The sequence below is a fragment of the Prorops nasuta genome, unplaced genomic scaffold, assembly GCF_024137725.1.
Source record: "Prorops nasuta isolate Cenicafe-Biocafe unplaced genomic scaffold, Cenicafe_Pnas_1.2 PNAS00001, whole genome shotgun sequence".
NCBI classification, from domain to species: domain Eukaryota; kingdom Metazoa; phylum Arthropoda; class Insecta; order Hymenoptera; family Bethylidae; genus Prorops; species Prorops nasuta.
The window spans coordinates 7,457,896-7,480,038 of NW_027116798.1; the positions used below are offsets into that span (position 1 = coordinate 7,457,896).

Below are 22,143 nucleotides of genomic sequence, written 5' to 3' on the forward strand. Positions count from 1 at the left end.
TGAAATTAATTGTTATTGGTAAGTTAATAGGCAACATAGAACTCTAATAGTTTTTTTTAGATTTTTTCATATATATCGAGTTACATAAAATTATATGTACCTTAAAAATATCCATATGCCACTCTAGAAATAGCAGTAATACAAACAATATATTACTTTTTTATTGCCTATTATCTTATCTATAACAAATATTTCTACATTATTCTTATATCGTTCGTTTTAAGTGAGTTACACAATAATTTGTGTATGATAACGACCTAACGATTTCAAACCTAAATATATTATTCTGTAACTTAAAAACTACAAAATACGAAAAAAAGTTATTACAATTTTTTATCATTATTATCATATCTGCAAAACGTTATTATACATTTTCTTCATATATTAAATATTAACTAATTTGTATAATAATATTTATAGTGTTGGCCTAAACATATTGTTGTGGGCCTTAGAAAATATTGAAAATATTAAATAATTTACATTGGCTTTCTACTATATGAATGTTCCCATTTGCTGCACCTAAAAGTTTAAACACACATCATTGTTACACTCTTTATATGACCTTTAAAGATTTCGGAGTAATATAATGAATTAATAGAAAAATAACTGAAATGCATAGTTGATAAGGAATAGAAATATAAAAGGAAACCAGAATAAGAATAATTGCAAAGAATACTAAAAGACTGTAAAGATTTACTAGCCATGCTCGGAAATACAGTTATTTATTTAAAAATTAGTGTAAGAAAATGATATCGGAGAGGATATATAGGTCTAGCTTACAAAAAAAACCATCATTCTTCTTAGAGAAGGACATATTTTAAGCTTTGAAGGATAAAATATTTCAATATGATCATGAAAAATGGAATTGTACTTATTGCATTTAGTGAACAATTGTATGTCTGGCAAAATCCAACGGCCAGATCTACCAATTTTGCTGTCTTTCCTGTTCTACGTTTTACGGAGCAATTATACAGCAATCTGTGTTTTTGCTTATTAATCAATTTCAGATACTAATTTTAAGTAATAGTAAATTTCTTTTGAATTTATTACCTGCCGATTAAAGAATATAAAATACGTTTATGTCACAAGTCATTTCATTAAAACGATATTTTAAGGACGTCTTCAAATTAGTATAAAATAGAGTATTTTATTGAAAGGCATACAAAAAGTTAAATATTATAAACCAGACTGTAAGTTACTTAATTTTTATAAAACTCATGAAAACCTTGACATCTGCAAGTGTAACCAAGTTCTCACTTGCGCAACGGTTCTATTTTCCAAACAAGGCGTGGAATCTATTAATTTTTGTATTTCTTTCGTGTGAGGAGCTTTCTTATTTTTCTTCATATCTGTATAAAAAGCATTAAGCACTGCTGATTTAGCTTCTTCTGTCCACATTATCCTTTTGCGCTTCTCCGTTGTATCTGTAGATTCTAGATGAAATGAAAATATTAAAGATATTAAGTTATTAATCATATTATATAGGTATATATATATAGTATATATGGGGACGGTCTCCGTAAAATACATTAGATATATAAATTTATAAGGACGGTCCCCGTAGAAACCAAAAGCCTTCGTAGAACACATTTAATCGCAAAAAAGTCCTTATAGAGACCTTTACACAAACATATAAATAAGAGTATACATAAGAATTTCGTAAATAGTTAATGTTTTAATTGCTGAATCGGAACGAAAATTCTAAAATAATCAAAATCGTTTCATTGAAGACTTTATTGTTATATATTAGTTCTGTTCGTTTTAGCAGAACGTTGCTACCCTTTGTACACTTTTTACTATGTCAACTTATACAATAGATAAAGAGAGAAATTCGGAAAATGTAGAAAGTATTAAGAGTATAGCTAAATAAAATGCTACTATTTACACAAGCTACCGCCAAAACCCCTCTTAGAGTGTTGAATGAAAATTGGTGGATCTACTTTGTTAGTTATTATCACAAACAGAATTGATCAAGAATTGTCGTAAGCTATGATAGAATTTTCCAAGATCTTTATAGTGATTAAAAATCCTTTCCAAAATTATATATGTTTTTATATTCTCAATTTCAAACAAAAATAATGATATTAGTTAATATTTATGGTTGAAATTCCGTATAAAGAAAAACAATATTAAAAAGGAGTTTCTTCGTATCCCTTATATTTTGCATAATTCTGTCACATTCTGAATATTTTCGATCAATTCTACTACAGTAAAACGTTGATGACGGAATTGTACAACGAACTTTAATTCAAAGTCCAAAGGGGCTTTACTGACAGCTTAGAAATTAAGTAGGTATTAAATTATAGCATATTAATTAAATATTATAATTTTCAACTAAATTTAAATAATAAAGGATAAACTTACGTATATTGATTTTTCTTTTTCTTTTATTAACTTTCTTGTTATTGCTTCAATCATCATAATCGGACTCTGTAAACAAATTTTAATGAATATAAATACAATATACACTAGTAATTAAATAATAATCATACCTCCACTTGATCCTGAAAACCCCTTTATCTGTTTATCAATATTATCGTTAATATCTTTTTCGGCTATTACATTTTTATTTTCCAAATTATTGTCCTCATCTCCGCTAAAGTCACTTTCATATATTCCATGTGCATGTTCCAGAATTTTTGATATACCTAATATTTCCTTAGAAATTAAAGGCTGCCGGTAATGCTCTAAATGAAGCTTTTTATGGTGACCCATGAAATCGGCAAGATCACTTACTTCGTTCGAACTTAAGTTTAATGAAATGCAGTTCGTAGCTATATGCTTTCGTAGCCTCGTCCCGCGTAATAATTCAAGCATATCTGCGCCACATTCATGTGAAAAGCGTCTCATTAAGTGACAAGCATTGAGGTGTTTTTCAATGAGATTATCGTGACCTGGTATGCCAAATACATATTTATTTGATTCATGAACCCTTGCCTTCTTTCTGTATTTTAGAATTAGTTTAATACTTTCAAGCATGCCTGTATCCAGTATAACGGAAACTGTACGGCCCAGTTTCCCTCTAATTAAAAAACGTGTATACCGTTTTATGTACTTCTGTGCTCTTTTACTTAAAGTAACGTATACTTCCCGATGTTCATGCTCATTAATTTGTTCATAATTGTTAAAATCTTCAATTGTAATTCTTTCTAATTCGCCTGCCCGACGTCTATTAAAAAGTTGAATAACAGTTAATGATGTTTCGGCTAATGTACGCCATGCTGTTGGTTCAAATTTTTCTTTTAGAGTTTTTAAAGCTTCATTTCTTCGCTGCAATAAAAACTCGGTTAATTTCTGAATATCTTTTTTGCTTGGAAGTACTATTTTCTTATGTCTCTTCATTTGTGATTGAGATTCAATGACTGTTTTATTCACTTCCGCTGTATAATTTGCTTTCTTTATTTTTAGGAAATTTTCTGCATCTGATAGTTTTTGGAAATTTTTATGTTTTATGCACTCCATTATCCAATGTTGACCTATATCAGATACTAACGTGCCTAAAGTTGAAGCTGTTTTCGGCGAAAGATATAACTCTTTTGCGAGGTCATACCGTCCAATAATATTTACTGCTTTAATAAATGTGTCATAAACTTCAGGATTAAAAATGTCTTCAAAACTTTGAATATCATTTCTTAATTCTTTTACTGTTATTAGTAGACGCGCAACTAATCTTAAGTGTGCACGGATCATTTTGAAGTGATGAGTTGAATGTTTATACTTCGTGCATAAATGGTTACCATAAATGATTATCAGCTCATCATTTCGAATAACAGAAGTGACAATATCTTGTCGTAATGGTGGCAACACTTTATGCTTTAATATAGAATCTGCTCTTTCATGGACATTAGGAACGAGTCTTCGTCCTAATACTTTGATTGCATGGTTTCTTAGTCCACTACGGTTAGTACACGATCTAACATGTACATGAACTGTTTTTTTACTAAAGTAGGCTTTACAATTTGGACAGGGCATAAAACAGTCCGCCGTTTTAGGGTTTTCTTTGTTTGGCCTACGGCTTACAATAAAATTACATCCTTCTACCGATGCTGTGGTGTTATGCAAAAAATTACCTCGTTTTCTAATTTCTCCTATAATCTTCTTTCGCTCTCCACTATTTTTCGGCAGTACTGTAAATCTTTTTACATCAGGCTCTCCACGGTGAACAGTTTCAAAATGTCTTGAAATTTTTGAAAAAAACTTTTTGCAATAAAAACAGCAATTTTTTTTTACTCCCTCGCTACTGTTTTGTACAATAACTTTTTCAGATTGACGAATAGCACTACCGACTGATTCTTTCATTAAAGATACATTCAATCCATTCGATTCTGCGCTTTCTTCTTGAACTTGTTGTTTCCATATATGAACAGTTTCGTTTGAACGGATACTCTGGTCAGAAGGCACATAATCCGAATCATTTTCATCTTCATGTTCTACATAATTCTTCTCTGAAACATCTATCATAGTTTCCTCCGAATAACTAGTTGCTGTGATGGTTGGTATTTCCTTTAAAGATTCTCGTTTAAAAATTTGTGAATTTTCGCCTGACTGGATATTTGAAATATAAGGTACATCGCCATCATTTTTATTTTTATCTAAACAATAATACATTATTAACATCATTGCTGTCATTCATATATTCTATATTAATAAGGATAAGAGATGTCATTTATGTTTACGAACATTAAAACTGTATGTTTCAGAAGCACAAATATCTTCTATATCAGGTGTATATATACAGGGTTTATCATCAATGGCGCTTCTGAGGTGGAACATAAAAATTAATTTATCTCTGTAAATATTAGAGATATTAATTTTTTGTATATGAAATTTTTTAAGCTCCTTTGTATTTGTAATAAAAAATTTCGTTTATAAAAAATTAATATCTCTCATATTCACGGCGATAAATGAAATTTTATGATCCACCTCTGGTGCGCCTTCGGTGATAAACCTTGTATATATGTGTAGGATTCACTAGTTAAAATACCCTAGAGCATCAATTCAAGAGAACGTGTACCTACAAAACTATAGAAGATATAAATATATTTGTATAAAAGCTTTCTCATTTCAAATAGCGAAATGTTTCAAAAAGTCCTAAGCAAAAATTTGATATTTCTTATAGTTTGGTAAATGCGCGTTCTCTTGCCTTTAAACTCTAGAGTATTTTTACTGGGAGACCCTCTATATATATATATATGTGTGTATGGGACAAAATATTATAAGAGTACGCAGTGTCTAAAGGTGCGTTTACATTTGCAACCGAACCTCTTCATGAGGCTCGGTTACAAGTGTAAACTCGCTAAAAAGTATGTGCAAATTCAATATTTAACCAGGTGCAACATTTTGTAGTGAATTTTATAGATGAAAGAGTTGTATTGATGTAACGATACTCACTCATTGTTTAAAATAGTTGCCAAATATTGAAATGATTAAATATGAAGCCTGTGTACTCTTTAGACAACGGGCATTGTTAAAGTAGAATACAGTAACTTTGCAGTATAATGCATTTTCTATATACTTACATGATGCATCTAGGTTTTTTTGAAGTGTATGCATAGGAAAGCTAATGGTACAATTAATTAAATTTTGTATATGTGTTATTTCTGAAATAAAATTTAGATTTGTATAAACTGCAAGATTATTTATCTAAACGATAAATATTACCTTTGCTTTTTTCTGTTGGAAAAAGAATTTTATCTTCTAATATTACAGGTTTAGATGCAGTTGAGGGTACAGTATTGTTATCATCTCTTTTTTCCAAAAACGCATCGTTATTTGTTACTGGTATTTCAATAAATTCAAGATCCTTTAAAAAACTTTCAGCAAAAATCAATGGCGGTCCACAATTTTCTGTTATTGCCCCAGTTTTAAATGAAGTACATGATGTAGTCCTTTCAGCAGCACATTCTTTTTCAAATGAGGTAGTATTGTCTAATATAGGTAATCCTTTCAAATCAAATTCGTTTAACAATTTATCAATACTACTTATATTTAGTAAACTCTCATCTAAAACAATAAATATTTTGAAGTTATAACACAAAAAACAGGTATAATTTTTTATAAATATATTTCAACCTTTTGAAGAATTCATAATAACTGGATAAGAAAAAGAATCATTGTTTGTATTTTCAGCACCTAGATCCATGTTTTCGCTCCTAGTATCAAACTTGCTGCTCAATGGCTCTGTACCTAAAAATAGTATAGATATTTCATACACATCAAAGTATAATTCAGTTTAAATATATATTTTCTGAGTATGTATAAAATGTCCAGCGAGAAGATGCTAACTTATCTTAGTCCATTTACATCTGATTTATATAATTGCTAATCAGAGACAATTCATACATTGAACTAATATTTCTGAAGAGATTAGTGTTTTCTTACTGAATTAAAGATATTTGTTATAAAAATATTATTATGCCTAATGCAATTAACATAATTTATCAAATCTAATTTTGTTGATCAGCATTATTTATTGCATCTAAACTGCTTCAAATATATAAATTATTCATTTAAAATAACTGTTTAGTTCTATAAAAGTAAAGGACATCAATCTTTAGTTAAATTAAGTCACACTTTAAAAAATACTTCTTGTTTGGTGTTGAAAGAAACACTGTGGCTTAACTCGATGAAAGGTGTAAGTGCTATCACCCTGAAGAAAAATGTACTACGATAGAAGTTGTAAATTTTACCTGAAGTAGTATCATTATTACTCATAATTTCCTCCAAACGAATTAGCAGTACTTTTGGAATTTTCGTATTAAGGTTCTTTTGGATTTCTTTAAGAACTTCATTATCTTCTGTAATTTATAAAATATTTATAACTTTATAACAATGGCTATTTAAGCCACACAAAACTTATATAAATTACACATAAATTGGATTAAACTACTACAATGTTCAATGTTTTAACATGATATAATTAAAATTCTTTAAATGAAATGTGCTGTAATAGAAACAAACTGCTTCGTACATTAACCCATTAACGTCCAAAATGTCAAAATTTCTTGCACGTTTTCAAAGTGATTTTTTCCTATGTAATTGGCGTTGAAAAAATTCTTGAACCACATATTCTGATGTAAAATTGCATGCTTTTTCAGAATCCGTCGCCAGAATCATGATAAAACTCACAGGAAAAGAGATATACTCGATTGAAACATAAAAAACACCTAAATTTTCGAAAAAAAAATTTTTAGGATTTTTTTTCGAAGTGTCACGGTGAAGATATCACCTTGCGACCATGATCAAAGGTGATCATGGGAGTTGAAGTTTAACAGGGAATTTTTTTGTTGACCTTGAACCATTGCTTCTTTACAAAATGGCGGAAAAAACGAATTTTTTTTTTCAATCTTCATCAACTTTTTTCTCGAAATCTATGGTCTTTAGAAAAAAATTCATAAAAACAAAAATGCCTTAGAATCGCTCGAGGAACATTCTCAATTTTTTTCAGAATTTTTTGAGACAATTTTTGATTTTCCGGGAAACTTGTGAAATGGAATTTTCAAAAATGTCTCCAAAAATTCTGAAAAAAATTTAGGATGTTTCTCGAGTGTTTCTAAGACATTTTTGTTCTTATGAATTTTTTTCTAAAGTCCATAGATTTCGAGAAAAAAATTGATAAAGTTGAAAAAATAAAAATTCGTTTCGGCCGATGTTTTGAAAACCTATTGGTAAAAAAACGTTCTGTCTACGAAAACTCGGAAAAAATTTTACAATATTGCTCGAATGATTCTAACTTATTTTCATTCTTTTTTCAAAGACTTATAGATTCCGACAAAAATTTCATCCTTTATTTCCATTTCATTTCGGCAGATAAGCGTAATTTTTGGTCTCATGTATTCATGAATATTCGTCTTTTTTTGTTCTCTTCTTTCGTATTTTTGTACATACGGATGAGTGATAAATAAACGAAATCATTAATTTCATACATTATGTCGCGGAAACGTGTAAGATCTTCTGAATATGAATCAGATTCTTCAGATAGTGATTCAGAACGCAACGTATTGATTCCGGATCCTGACTATTCAGGTTCCGATGATTCTGGTTCCGATTTTGATTCAGATTGCGAACATGAAATACCCAATAACACTTACAATAAAGCTCGTGCAAATTATTCTGAAAAACAAGATAAACTTGAAAAAGGTCATGAATTCACTTGGATTGAGGGTGAAAAGTTACACCCTGATTCTTGTGAAGATAAAGTATTATTGTCCGAATCGCAAAAAAAGAAAATACGTAGGAGCGAACCTTTCAATTGTTTGAAACCTTTTTTTCTATTGAAATGAAAAAATATATTATTGATGCGTGTAAAGACAATGGTTATGATCTGAAATTGAAAGATCTTGATACTTTTATTGGAATAGTTATTTTTTCTATATTCAATCCCAGAAAATCACAGAGAGATTACTGGTCATCTGATCCGTATTTATCTAATGAAGTAGTTTCTTCTGCAATGTCTCGCCAACAATTTGAAATCACAAAATCTAAATTGAAGTTCTCAAAAAACAAAGACAAAGATTCAAATGATCGAGGATGGCGCGTTCGTTCTCTACTGAAACTTTTTCAAAATAACATCATGAAATTCGGAACATGGAGAACTGCTCTATCCGTTGATGAGATGATGGCCAAATCCTATGCAAAAACTGTTATGAAACAATTTATTCGAGGAAAACCGATAAGATTTGGTTTGAAATTTTGGGGCTTGTGTACTTCGGACGGCTATCTACTGAATTTGGATCTTTATTGCGGCAAGAATTCTCAAATTGGAGATAAGTTATCTAAATGTGCTTTAGGTTCACGAGTAGTATTATATTTATTACAACCATTTTTTCAAATAATAAGTTATAACAAAATTTCTCAATTTCATCTGTACTTTGACAACTTCTTCACGAACATGGATTTGGTATTACATTTGAAGAAATTGCGTTTGAAATGCACTGGTACTATCAGAGATAATCGAGTCAAAGAAAAAAATGTGCTTGATAAGAAAGCTCCAAGAGGGACATATGTGGTGAAGCACGACGTAAACAGTGGCATAAATTTCATTACTATCATGGATTCGAAGCCCGTCTCAATAGCTTCAACTGCAGCAGGTGTCAATCCTCTATCTATTTCAAAAAGATACAGCGCAGAGGCTAAATCTAAAATTGAAATACCTTTTCCGCAAGCTTTTCACCTATATAACAAATTCATGGGAGGTGTTGACCTGCATGACGGACATTGCAATGACATACTCCCAAGTATACGATCAAAAAAATGGACATGGGTAGTTTTTATAAGACTTATACAGGCGTCTATTACTAATTCTCTTGTAATTTTCAATGCTGCTAACGATGGAAAGAAAAAAGTTGGAATAAAAGAGTTCACTATTTCGATTGCCAAATACTACTTACAAAAAAGTAGTCGCAAATGTAAAGCACATGGACGATCTAATAGTGACAAATTGAGGATTTGTTCGAATGGAAACTGTCCAATAAGAACAAGAATTTTCTGCAAAACATGTAATTTAAATATTTGCAATAAATGTTGGCTAAAAAAGCACACCTAAAAGTATGAATAAGTGAGAGGCAAGGGGACTCACGGAAAACAAGCACCCCGAGACGTGAGAGGCAAGGGGACTCACGGGAAAAAAGCACCCCAAAGGAGACCGAATTTTACCACGTCCACGCCGTAGTCTCTGGGTAACGCTAAGAGTAAAAAAATCTTCCTAAAATTTGCACAGAAATCGTTTTTTACCAATAGGTTTTTAAAACATAGCGGCCGAAACGAATTTTTATTTTTTCAACTTTATCAATTTTTTTCTCGAAATCTATGGACTTTAGAAAAAAATTCATAAGAACAAAAATGTCTTAGAAACACTCGAGAAACATCCTAAATTTTTTTCAGAATTTTTGGAGACATTTTTGAAAATTCCATTTCACAAGTTTCCCGGAAAATCAAAAATTGTCTCCAAAAATTCTGAAAAAAATTGAGAATGTTCCTCGAGCGATTCTAAGGCATTTTTGTTTTTATGAATTTTTTTCTAAAGACCATAGATTTCGAGAAAAAAGTTGATGAAGATTGAAAAAAAAAATTCGTTTTTTCCGCCATTTTGTAAAGAAGCAATGGTTCAAGGTCAACAAAAAAATTCCCTGTTAAACTTCAACTCCCATGATCACCTTTGATCATGGTCGCAAGGTGATATCTTCACCGTAACACTTCAAAAAAAAATCCTAAAAATTTTTTTTTTGAAAATTTAGGTTTTCTTTATGTTTCAATCGAGCATATCTCTTTTCCTGTGAGTTTTATCATCATTCTGGCAACGGATTCTGAAAGAGCATGCAATTTACATCAGAATATGTGGTTCAATAATTTTTTCAACGCCAATTACATGGGAAAAAATCACTTTGAAAACGTGCAAGAAATTTTGACATTTTGGACGTTAATGGGTTAAGAAAACAAATAAAACATCACATGTAAGAACTGTAACGAATTATAAATAAATTCAAGTAATCAACGGTCAAAAAATTTCAGTAAATTAGCTCATTCCAAATATAAGCTATTAAGCTAATACATTTATAGTTTTAAAGATTACTTTACGGTTAAGTGTTATTGCAAATTTTTGGATTTTAATGAATTGTCTGATTTGTTGCGCATTATCAGTTACACATCTATGTGTGCAATGTTTCTCTATTTATTTTAAATTGTAGGATAACTGGAGCTTTTGAAGTGCATTTGATCTCAAGAATATTAATTAGATTTTTTCATAAAATTTTTTACAAGTTTTTATACAATGGCACAAAACTTAATGTAGACCATTTTCAACTAGCAAATTATTATTTAATAGGAGAAAATAGTAATGCAATCTTTTCAATATTTTAAAACTACTTACCATGTATAGCTAGAATTTTTTTCAACTTATTACTTTTTGTTTTTTTCTGGATTTCGTATCCCGTATTTGTTGAAATTAACGCAAACATTTCTTCAATGTTCATGTACCAAGGATCAATCTTTTGTTGAACTGAACAAATGAGCACAAATTGTGAAATGGTAAATGCCTTTGTTACAACGTAGACATACTGCAACAATCACGGTTAGTTCGATTTAGTAACAACGCAAATAAGCGGGAAATTGACTGAGTGTATTTTGGTTTTTATTACTACGCTGTCGAAAAAATGACAAGCGAGGTTTGTTAACCAATAAGATCGTCTTTCTACTTATGAGAGCAAATATGAAAGTAAGAGGGAGTATTGTGAGAATGGATTTCGAAATACTACCACATTTAAAAAACGATTGATATGACGAAATTACATAAGAATAAGTTTAACTTATTTTGTGCTACACTTATTTTAATTTTTTTTTAAATTCAATTTAAAGTTTGAGAAAACTTAGCTACTCTCTAAGATGAGGAACATAAACTTATTCTTTTATTAAATAGTAATGTTTTAGAATGTACTGTGAATATTGCATTAGAAAAGGTAAACCTATTACCTCTCATTAAGACAGAAATAATTAATTTTTCAAACTTAAAATGTAACTAAAACACATTGATATAGTTACTAGATTTAGTTTAATACTAGGTTTATGGTTAACGCTTTATTGAAACAAATTGTTGCAAGTATTTCGTCCCTAATTATAAGACATAGCCATTTCATTATAAAGAAACTTCTCTTGAAATATGTTTTAATAGAAAATTATCTTTAACGATAACTAATAAAATTACAGGTGAATTGAAATCACTTTTCTAAATATGGATATGATAAAATAATGGCGTACAATGATAAATAGAACTTAAAAGTATCATACCTAAATATTCATTGTAGACATATCATTTAAAATGCACAATATATGAAAGTACAAATAAAGCGTCTGAAAGAAATTAAACATTCAATTTTCTTAAGTCGACAGAAAATATTTAAAAAAAACAGGGAATTTTTAGCATATTTCATAGCATTTCTATCTCTATCTCACTCTTATTAATACCTCTGTTCTAGCAACAAATTAATATACTATTAGATAACATTTTTTATCATGTAAACAGGGAAGTTAGTAAAAGTACAGAAAATAAGTAAAACATTGAGGTATATGTTATCATAAACATTATGTGCATTGTTAGCGAGCTTTTGTATCTAATGCATTCCTATGTGTTTTACCTTATATAAATTTAAGAGTAAATTGTAAAACTGAACTCTTTTTAGAACGTTAGCTTTGCTTGATTAAAATATGAATTAGATGTTTTATATTAAGTTAGAGCTACATACATACCTGCGATAAGATCATTATATCCAACATGATAATCATAAAAGAAAACAGTTTCAATCTCTTTCATGTCTCTATGTTGCTTCTTAACTTCATTTTAATAGAAAAGGAGTTATTTTACTTCTGCAAAATATAAAACCTTACTTAAAAATCAATTAAAGAATGAATTGATCAAAACTTACCATTGAAATTAGAAATAAAATTTTATTATAGTTATTTTAGAAGACCTTTTTTTAATTAGTCGAGTCTATATATATACATTAGGTATCATATTATATAAAAGTTCCGAAAAATCGCTACTTAACACAAATGTCACATTAACCCATTAACGCCCAAAACGGCAAGAATCAAAGGTTTACTTTGCGATCAGATTTAAAGTGCTAAATCTTGTTGCACATATCGCAAAATACCTTTACTTATGTTTTCGAGGTCGCTCTACAAGATGGTATAATTTAAATTATGATTTGGTTGCGTGAAAAAAAGATATAGTGACTTTTTCCTCAAAAAGTGCTAAAAATTTTGCGACAAAAATTTTAAAAGTTAAATTTTCTACTAAAATTTGATGTTCCTCTTCATTAAAAATGGGCACAAGTTGGCACAAACATTCCAAAGTTTCAAAATATCGTCCGTAGGAAATGAAAAATTCTTGATGGTTGAAGCAAAATGGCGGTAAACACGATTTTTTGTTACAAAATTTCACAAGCTTTTTTCTCATCAATTACGAACTTTATTGAAAATTTCCCAACGATAAAAATGTCTTATAATTAATTGAAGAATATTCTAAAATTTTTTCAAATTTTTTATAAACAATTTTTTAAATTTCAGTCTCGTAATATTAGGAAAAATAAAAAATTGTTTATAAAAAATTTGAAAAAAATTTAGAATATTCTTCAATTAATTATAAGACATTTTTATCCTTGGGAAATTTTCAATAAAGTTAATAGTTTTTTAGAAAAAAATATTAATCTCGTTTACAAGCTGAAATTGGAATATTTTAGCATTTTTTAGGGTCACAAGTCATTGATATTTAGTAGGTTACTTATCTTATACCCACATTTTTCCTATTTTCAATACTCTTTCTTAATGTTTGTTAGGAAAGCATGTTTTGCAAACATATGCGTTGCATCCTTTACAGAATTTGTATGTTTTTATGGGACATGATGAGCATTTGCTCTGCTTTTCTACACGTTTGGATACATGAGTTTGTGTAATTTCTTTTTCTCGATTTGCTAAATAATGCTTAGCAATATCTAACGCAAACTCTTTTGTAGACTTTTTATTCCCGGTACTAGCAGTATTATATATAACAACCGAGTTCGTAATAGATGCCTGAATCAAACGTGTAAAAACTACCCATGTCCATTTTTTATTTCTGATGCTGGGCAATAAATTGTTACAGTGAGCATCATGAGTATCAACTCCTCCCATATATTTGTTATAAATATGAAAAGCGTGTGGAAATTGGATTTCTTTCTTTTCATGTTCTTTAGAACTATAACGCTTTATTGGAAGAGTTGGATTTACACCTGCCGCCGTAGATGCTATGGACACCGGCTTTGAATCCATTACAGTGATGTAATTTATTTGACTATTTTTGTCATTTTTAACAGCAAATGTTCCTCTCTCTGCCTTCTTACATATTTCGTTTTTAATTTTAACTCTATCATTAGTAGTGGTAGCTAGGGGGTTCCTGTGACACGGTGGTGAGGGGAGTGCGGGTGTGCGGGGGGAAGTGTCTTGGGTTTTCCTGTGACACGGTGGTGAGGGGAGTGCGGGTGTGCGGGGGAAGTGTCTTGGGTTCCTGTGACACGGTGGTGAGGGGAGTGCGGGTGTGCGGGGGGAAGTGTCTTCTTAAGAGCTAGGGTTTATTGGGTGATGAGGAGGGTGCGGGTGTGCGGAGGAAATGCTTTGGCTATGGGGAGTGAGAGAGAGAGAGAGATCCCTCTCACCCTCTCTTTCTCTCTTAGAGTCTCTCACCCCTCTCCCATCAGCCTAGGGCCCGGATGGTTAATTATCCTACGGGTCCACTAGTTCTCTAAGGCTTACCCCCTCTCCCATGTCACTAGGGTCCGGATGGTTAGTTATCCTACGGGTCCACTAGTTCCCTAAGGGTTACCCCTCTCCCATCACCCTAGGGCCCGGATGGTTAGTTATCCTGACAGTTACCCAGATAACTTTTTTTTGTATTTTAGTTAGTGGAGGAAAAAGTTCCAATTTTCTCCACTAGGTGGCGATCACGAAAATTACGGGGAACAGCTACACCGCTAGGGGGGTCCTCAGCATCTTACGGACTGCCATTTTTTTTCTTAGACCTGCCCTCGGAGGCTCTTTTCTCCCCCCACATACTTATCTTAGACCCTCCCACTATTTTCCTACTATAGACCCGCCATTTAACTTGATTTCACATTTTTCCTTAAACAATGAGCACTAGGTAGATTTTTTTCTTTTATGAGTTAGTAACAATTATAAAGTGCTTTTTTCATTTTTTTCTTTTTTCTTTTTTCTTTTACGGATTAAATTAAGGGAAATAGGAGTAGGGGAAAAGAAAGAGACTATTAAATAACATTTATCATATAATTAAAAACGAACATGAAACTTATATAAAAAACTAATACAATTGAAACTTATATAAAAACGAATATACAATAATATTTAGCCCATTCAGCTAATAACAGCTTCTGAAACATAAAAAAATTTATTAATATCAAGTAAATTGCGAACTTAATTTTTAATATTTACCTTTTATTTGTTTCCGCACCCACTTTGCGAAAACATCTACCTCCTGTTTCACACAGTGGATAGGCTTTTGTGTTTTTCGCGTAATTTTAATTTTATGCAGCTCACAAGGAATAATGTCTGTTTTTATATATTCAATTAAGCAATCGAATTTTGGACAATTAAAATTTTCTAAATTGACATTATTAATATTCATTATATTTAATAAGTCACGTTCGAAGTGTCCACCTTTATATGCAACCACTGGTTGCACACTGTCACATTCAATGATTTTTAGAAAATCATATATTTCATTTTGTGAATATCTTTCATTTCCCGTATTTCCATATGCAATTCCGTGCACATTATTAAACACAAAAGATGCAGTTTTCCGGTCAGCAATACTTAAAGTGTTCATTGATCCACAAACTTTAAACGCACCATAATGTGTTAAGTTAGAGTATATATTTTTAATAGCCACTTCTTTGTACACTATCTTCTTATTAACGATAAATCCATCCACATCTATTATGTGCGTGATATCTCTTAAATGATGCATAATGTCAGAGTACCTGAAGATTCTGTGACTAAAACTGAGCTGAAGATTCTGTGGCTTAAACTGAACTGAAGACTACCCTACACGCTTCTCAAGATTTTTTAAATGCTGTAAGGGATGTGAAAAATTTGATCTGTGGTGGGAGGTGACTAACCAGACACTCTTAGATACACCATTGGTCCAAAGAGTGAATAGTTAAGGATAGTGGGAGAATTGAAATACTTGGTTTGACGAGAAGGGGAAAACTTTAGAGAAACAAAAAAAGAATATATTTAAAATAACGGCAAAGTGTAATAAATTTAGTATTAAAAACGCTAACATGATGATCCCAACGTTCGTCGATTTTCAAGGATTCCATTTAATGGATAAGACATTTATAGTTAAAGAATTTGCAGTTTTACAAGAACTAAAAGTGCATCATATTTTATTTTCACCCCCCTTTCCACATACTTGGTTAAGTGAAGAGGAGAGAAAGAAAACAGAGTAAGTATATTTTATAAAAAACAACGAATTATTATTTTCAATGAATAAGGAATTTCTTTTTCAGTTCAATCTTTTTCAATCATCATGGCTTAAATTGGATGGATGGTTTTTCACCATATTATAAATATAAAGATATTATAAAAAAATATGTATATGAGGATACGGTTTTTGTAAAAGGGGTGGAAAAGTTAAATTGGTTAAAGAGTATTTGTGATTTAGAAATTAGTAATGTAGATGAATATGTGTGGGGAAATTATAATTTAGAAGATGGTTTATATAATTCACAACTTCCTATTTGCATGAATCATGAAGGTATATGCGCACTGAGAAATGTATATTATATGAAATATATGTATGAATCAAAAATCTAGAATATATGTATATTTTAAACTTGAATGCATTCTTTTTACTTCAACGCGAAACCTGATCCGTAAAGTATTTATGTTACTGAAGTGTCTCGGAGACTGATTATTTGAAGGGTTCTCCATCTAAGATTTTTCATTAGTTTCACGCTGATCATTTAAACGGAAAGAAGTACGATGTCGCTTCTAAATAGAGTTTTAAGTAGCCAGGATGAATATCGTGAGTGGGTACGTGATTGTCGCGATTACATTAAAAAATTGAGAGTTGCTAGCCGCAATGCACGTATAGGAGCAAGGCAGAAAATATTTACGGAAATTGCTCAGATACAGTGTCGATTAATCAGAGCAGCAAGAGAAAAAAGTTATTCTTCAAATCACGCTCTTAAGAATCCCGATTTAAGAACTCAGCATGATTATCGCGAGTGGGTTTGCAAGTGTCGTGATTATATTCGAGATTTGAGAGAATCCAACCGGAATGCAACTCCAGATGCTATACAGAAAAATCTTGCAGAAATAAAATGTATTCGAAAGTTACTTCTCCATGCGGCGAAAAATAAAAATTCAATTGGAGCGGGCATTAATGCGGAAAAGCTTATTTGGAAAGATCTTGATTCATCATTTAAAAGTCGAATGTGTAGTGGTATGATAGTAAACACTAATTATATCGAACCACATGAATTTCTATTGGCAGCATCAGAAATGCTGCAATCCTACATGAACAAAGTATTCAGTAAAGTAAGCGCTGTTAAGATAAATATGGTATTCAACGGACAATTTATTTGCAAGGAAATTAGTGATATCAAACATATTTCCACAAAAAATGTGATTTTATTCAAGACTGATACTTTTAGTGATTGGTATAAAACAAACGTCATAGATAAAATTTTAACAAAATTAGGTGAATTTCAAGAGCGTGATAGTGGGTGGGCTTTGGAAAAAATATTAAATTTAATTGTGAATATTAATCACTATAATCCACTACATGCAGGCTGTGGAATCGACCTTCCAAAATATATTAAGAACAAACATGCAGTGATAAACATACAGAGTGATGATAATACATGTTTTGCATGGGCTGTAACGGCTGCACTCTATCCGACTATTTCAACTAAAAACCCACAACGACAATCTTCATACCCCCATTTTAAATCTGTTTTCAACGTCAGAAGTATAACATTTCCAACCACATTAAGGCAGATACCTAAATTTGAAGAAGATAATGATGTGTCGATTAATGTTTTCACCATGGTGGATGAGCAAGAAGGGCAGGAGAATAAAATTATTGCACCTCTTCAACTCACAAAATGTGAGAAATCGAGACATGCGAATCTTCTTCTTCTCGAACATCAAGGTGCAGCACATTTTTTATGTATCACGAATCTTTCTCGCTTGCTAAAGAAACAACTGACTCGAAAAAAACAATCTCATCTTATTTGTAATCGGTATGTTATACTGTTTATATTTTAATATAATTTTATTTAATGTTTATATACTAATATGATTTTTCTCTTAGATGTTTACACTATTTCTTCAATGAGGATAAACTTCAATCTCATAAACGTGATTGCAGTCAGCTCAATATAAACGTCCGTATACTGCTACCTGAAGAGGACCGTTGGGTGTCCTTTAAAAATGACAAGAACAATGAGAGGACCCCATTCGTCGTATATGCAGACATTGAATGTTTATTAGAGAAAGTGAATGAAACGAGCGGTAATAGTAGTATTTATCAAAAACATTTACCCTTTAGTGTAGGATATTATTTTAAAAGCGTTCGTGATTCATCGCTCTCAACCTATAAATCATATCGTGGACTCGAGTGTATAGAATGGTTTGTGCGAGAACTCGATAAAATTGCTAGCATAGCGAGCGAAAAACTAAAGACTGTAGTGCCTATGAGAACGCTAAGTATTAGCGAAAATTTTCGTCATAACAATGATCCTGACTGTCATATATGTAAAAAGCCATTTCTTCCAAATCAAATACGTGTTCGCGATCATGATCATTTAACAGGTAAATATAGAGGACCCTCTCACAACAATTGTAATTTAAACTATAAAGATTCGCACGTTATTCCAGTAATTTTTCATAATTTATCTAATTACGATGCACATTTCATCTTCAATGCGATCGCAAACATGTATGAGGGTTCAGTATACCTGCTACCTGTACATAAGGAAAAGTATATTTCATTTACAAAATACATACGGAAATATAATATTCAGCTCAGATTTATTGATTCATTTAAATTTCTTGCATCAAGTTTAGACAAATTGAGCTCATACTTGGAGAGATCTCAATTGCAAAACTTAGAGTCAGAATTTTCGAATTTAAATACGGAACAATTTAATCTACTAACAAGAAAAGGTATTTTTCCTTATGATTACGTAGATAATCTGAATCGTCTGGAAGAAAATGCTTTACCGCCTCGCAAGTTATTCTATAACAAATTAACTGACAGTGATATTAGTGAAGAGGCATATAATCATGCTAAGGAGGTATGGATCAATTTTCAAATACAAACACTTGGGGAGTACAGCGATCTCTATTTAAAAACTGACGTATTATTACTGACAGACGTTTTTGAAAATTTTCGCGATAGCTGCATGGAAAATTATAATTTGGATCCTGCACATTATTTTACACTCCCAGGCTTCACTTGGGATGCAATGCTTAAATATACTAGAATAAAATTGGAACTTTTCACTGATGTTGAAATGTTGCTTTTCGTAGAACGCGGAATACGTGGTGGTTTGAGTCAGTGCTCTCACCGCTATGAAAAAGCAAACAATCGGTATATGAATGATTATGACTCAACAAAACCAAGCAAATATTTAATGTACTATGATGTAAATAATCTATACGGATGGGCAATGTGTCAAGCTCTACCTACTCATGGATTTCGCTGGATTGAAGATACTAACAACTTTGATATCTCTAGCATACCTATAGATTCATCTGAGGGTTTTATTTTAGAGGTAGACTTGGAGTATCCAAGCGTACTTCATGATAATCACTCTGACTTGCCATTTTGTCCGGTACGTGAGGCTCCGCCCGGAGCACGACAGAAGAAGCTACTTGCAACTGTCGAAAATAAGGAGCGTTATGTTATACATTATCGGGCTTTACAACAATGTATTCGTCATGGAATGGTACTGAAACGTATCCATCGCGGATTAAGATTCCAGCAATCTGCCTGGCTAAACAAATATATAGACTTAAACACACGTTTGCGAGCTGCATCTAAAAATGAGTTTGAGAAAAATCTTTTCAAACTAATGAACAATGCAGTGTTCGGTAAGACGATGGAAAATGTAAGAAATAGAGTTGATGTGAGGCTAGTTAGTAAGTGGGAAGGAAGATATGGAGCAGAAGCATTGATATCCCAACCAAATTTTCACAGTAGCGCCATATTCAACGAAAATTTGGTTGCGGTAGAATTAAAAAAATTAACGGCGAAATTTGATAAACCTATATATGTAGGTATGAGTATTCTAGATATTTCAAAAACATGTTTATACGAATTCCATTATGAATATATGCTTCCAACGTTTGGTAGTAAATGTAGAGCATTGTATACCGATACAGATAGTTTGATATACAGTATCGAATGCGATGACATTTACACGATCATGAGAGAAAATCTTTCAAGATTCGATACTAGTGATTATTCGCCTAATAACCAGTATAATTTACCTCTAGTAAATAAAAAAGTGCCTGGTTTGATGAAAGATGAGAATAACGGGAGAATTATGACTGAGTTTATTGGACTGAGATCGAAAATGTATACATTTAAAATACAAGATAAAATTTTTAAAAAAGCTAAGGGCGTTAAGAGTTGCGTTATCGCTAGAAAAATAACGTTTGAAGATTATAGAGACTGCTTACAAAATTTTACTGTTCATATCCATAATCAAAATTTAATTCGTTCAAAATTGCATAATGTTTATTCAATTGTACAGCAAAAAATTTCTCTCAGTCCACATGATAATAAGCGCTATATTGTACAAGGTACTGTATCAACTCTACCATGGGGTCATTATAGGATAAATGAAATAGAATTAAGTGAAGTAGATTTAAATGAAGATTAAATAATTGCTTCTTTATTAATAAATTGTATGTTACAAAATATTGTTTTTATTTATCCATGAATTATGTGTATTATTGAATCCTAACCACTTTACAAAGACTTTGTCCCCCTTCTTACGTAATACCTTCTCAACTAGATATACATTAGGATTAGCAGTTTTTAAAAGTTCATGTTCGTAGAATCCACCATATATATCTGTACCACTAGAATCCCTTAGTAAATATGTAACAGGATTTGTTTTCTGCACTTTTATAATTTCAAATATTTCAGTTGTCCAATTTGGTGTGTAGCCTTTTGCAAATACATTCTTATATTTACTGATTCGTACAAAATCACCGACTTTGAACTTGGCACGACCAACGATCTTTATATTACTGAATACTGTTGCTAAGAGCTTATTAGCATGTTCAGGTTTCACATCGGCTGGACGCATTCCTATAGTACGATGTTTTCTTGAATTGTATTTGTCAACCAGTTGTTGTAGCATAGCTCTCCACTTGTAATTTCCATTCAACGTAAATCCTTTCCACATTTCTGTCTTCAACGTTCGATTCCAACGCTCGACTATGGTTGCTTTCAATACACTGTATGTTGAGTAATGATTTATTCCATGCTTTTTCATAAGCGATTGGAAATCACTATTATAAAATTCCTTGCCATCGTCGGTCTGTAGATTTTTCGGACATCTCCCACTCTTCAGGATTTTCAGCAATGCAGCTGTCACTTCCTTGCCTGACTTGGTTTTCAGGGCTATTGCCCAGCCATATTTCGACAATGCATCAATAACTGTGAGAATGTAGTGGTAGCCTGCGTCTGCATAGTTTCTCATGTCTACCAGGTCTGCTTGCCAGAGGTCATCGAAGCCTCGTATTATTACCCGTCTACGTAAAAAGTTCCGTCTGGCAGGCACATGCAACTCTTCTACCAATTGCTTCTTCTCCTCACTACTCATAATTATTCCACTACGTGTTATGTTTACAGCAGGTCATCGAGCACTGGCGGTAGTATAAGTTTCTTCAAGGCATAATTTATATCGTCTTCTCTATTCTTCTCATTTGCAAAATCTTTTTTTGCCAGCTGATTAGAGAAATATTCTACAACAATTTTCAATCCAACAATCATATCATTTCGTAATTCCTTGTCTTTTCGATCCAATTTATAATCATTATGATCGACTTTATCAACCAATTTATCGATTCTTATACCAATTTCATCAATTTCATCGATTTTTTTCATTAGAGTTGTAAATTTTTCCTCAAGAATGTTACATTTTAGGTAATAGTGAGTTAGCTTCTCACTGTATTCAAACAATTCTCTCATTAAGCTATCACGTACAGTCATCGAATTACGTAACAGAGCAGCCATATTCACCGCACTTGTCTCATCCGTAACATCACATTCTAAGTTTGAAATTATTTTCTTCTTGGCATTAAATGCATTCTTTTGTTTATCAAACTTTAACGTATCATTATCAATTTTGTGGAAATAATTTCTCACTTTACCGGTATTGAAACCAGCTCCAAATTTATTTATTGTCATAGTGAAGTAGTACGTGGAACTGAGAAAATCTTGAAACTGCAATCTCTTTTATATAGAATAACGCTTTCTTCTCTTATTTAGATCCTGCCAATTTGTAACTATTATGATCGATTTTATCATTCAATTTTTCGATTCTTTCATCAATTTCGTCGATACGTTTTTTC

General features: G+C 31.5%; 1 protein-coding gene across 1 annotated transcript in view; it reads left to right on the forward strand.

The window, feature by feature from the left end:
- The window catches only part of LOC136774330 (diacylglycerol kinase theta), a 2,104,019-nt gene that overhangs the window by 1,337,071 nt on the left and 744,805 nt on the right, over positions 1-22,143 (forward strand). The window lies entirely within an intron of this gene.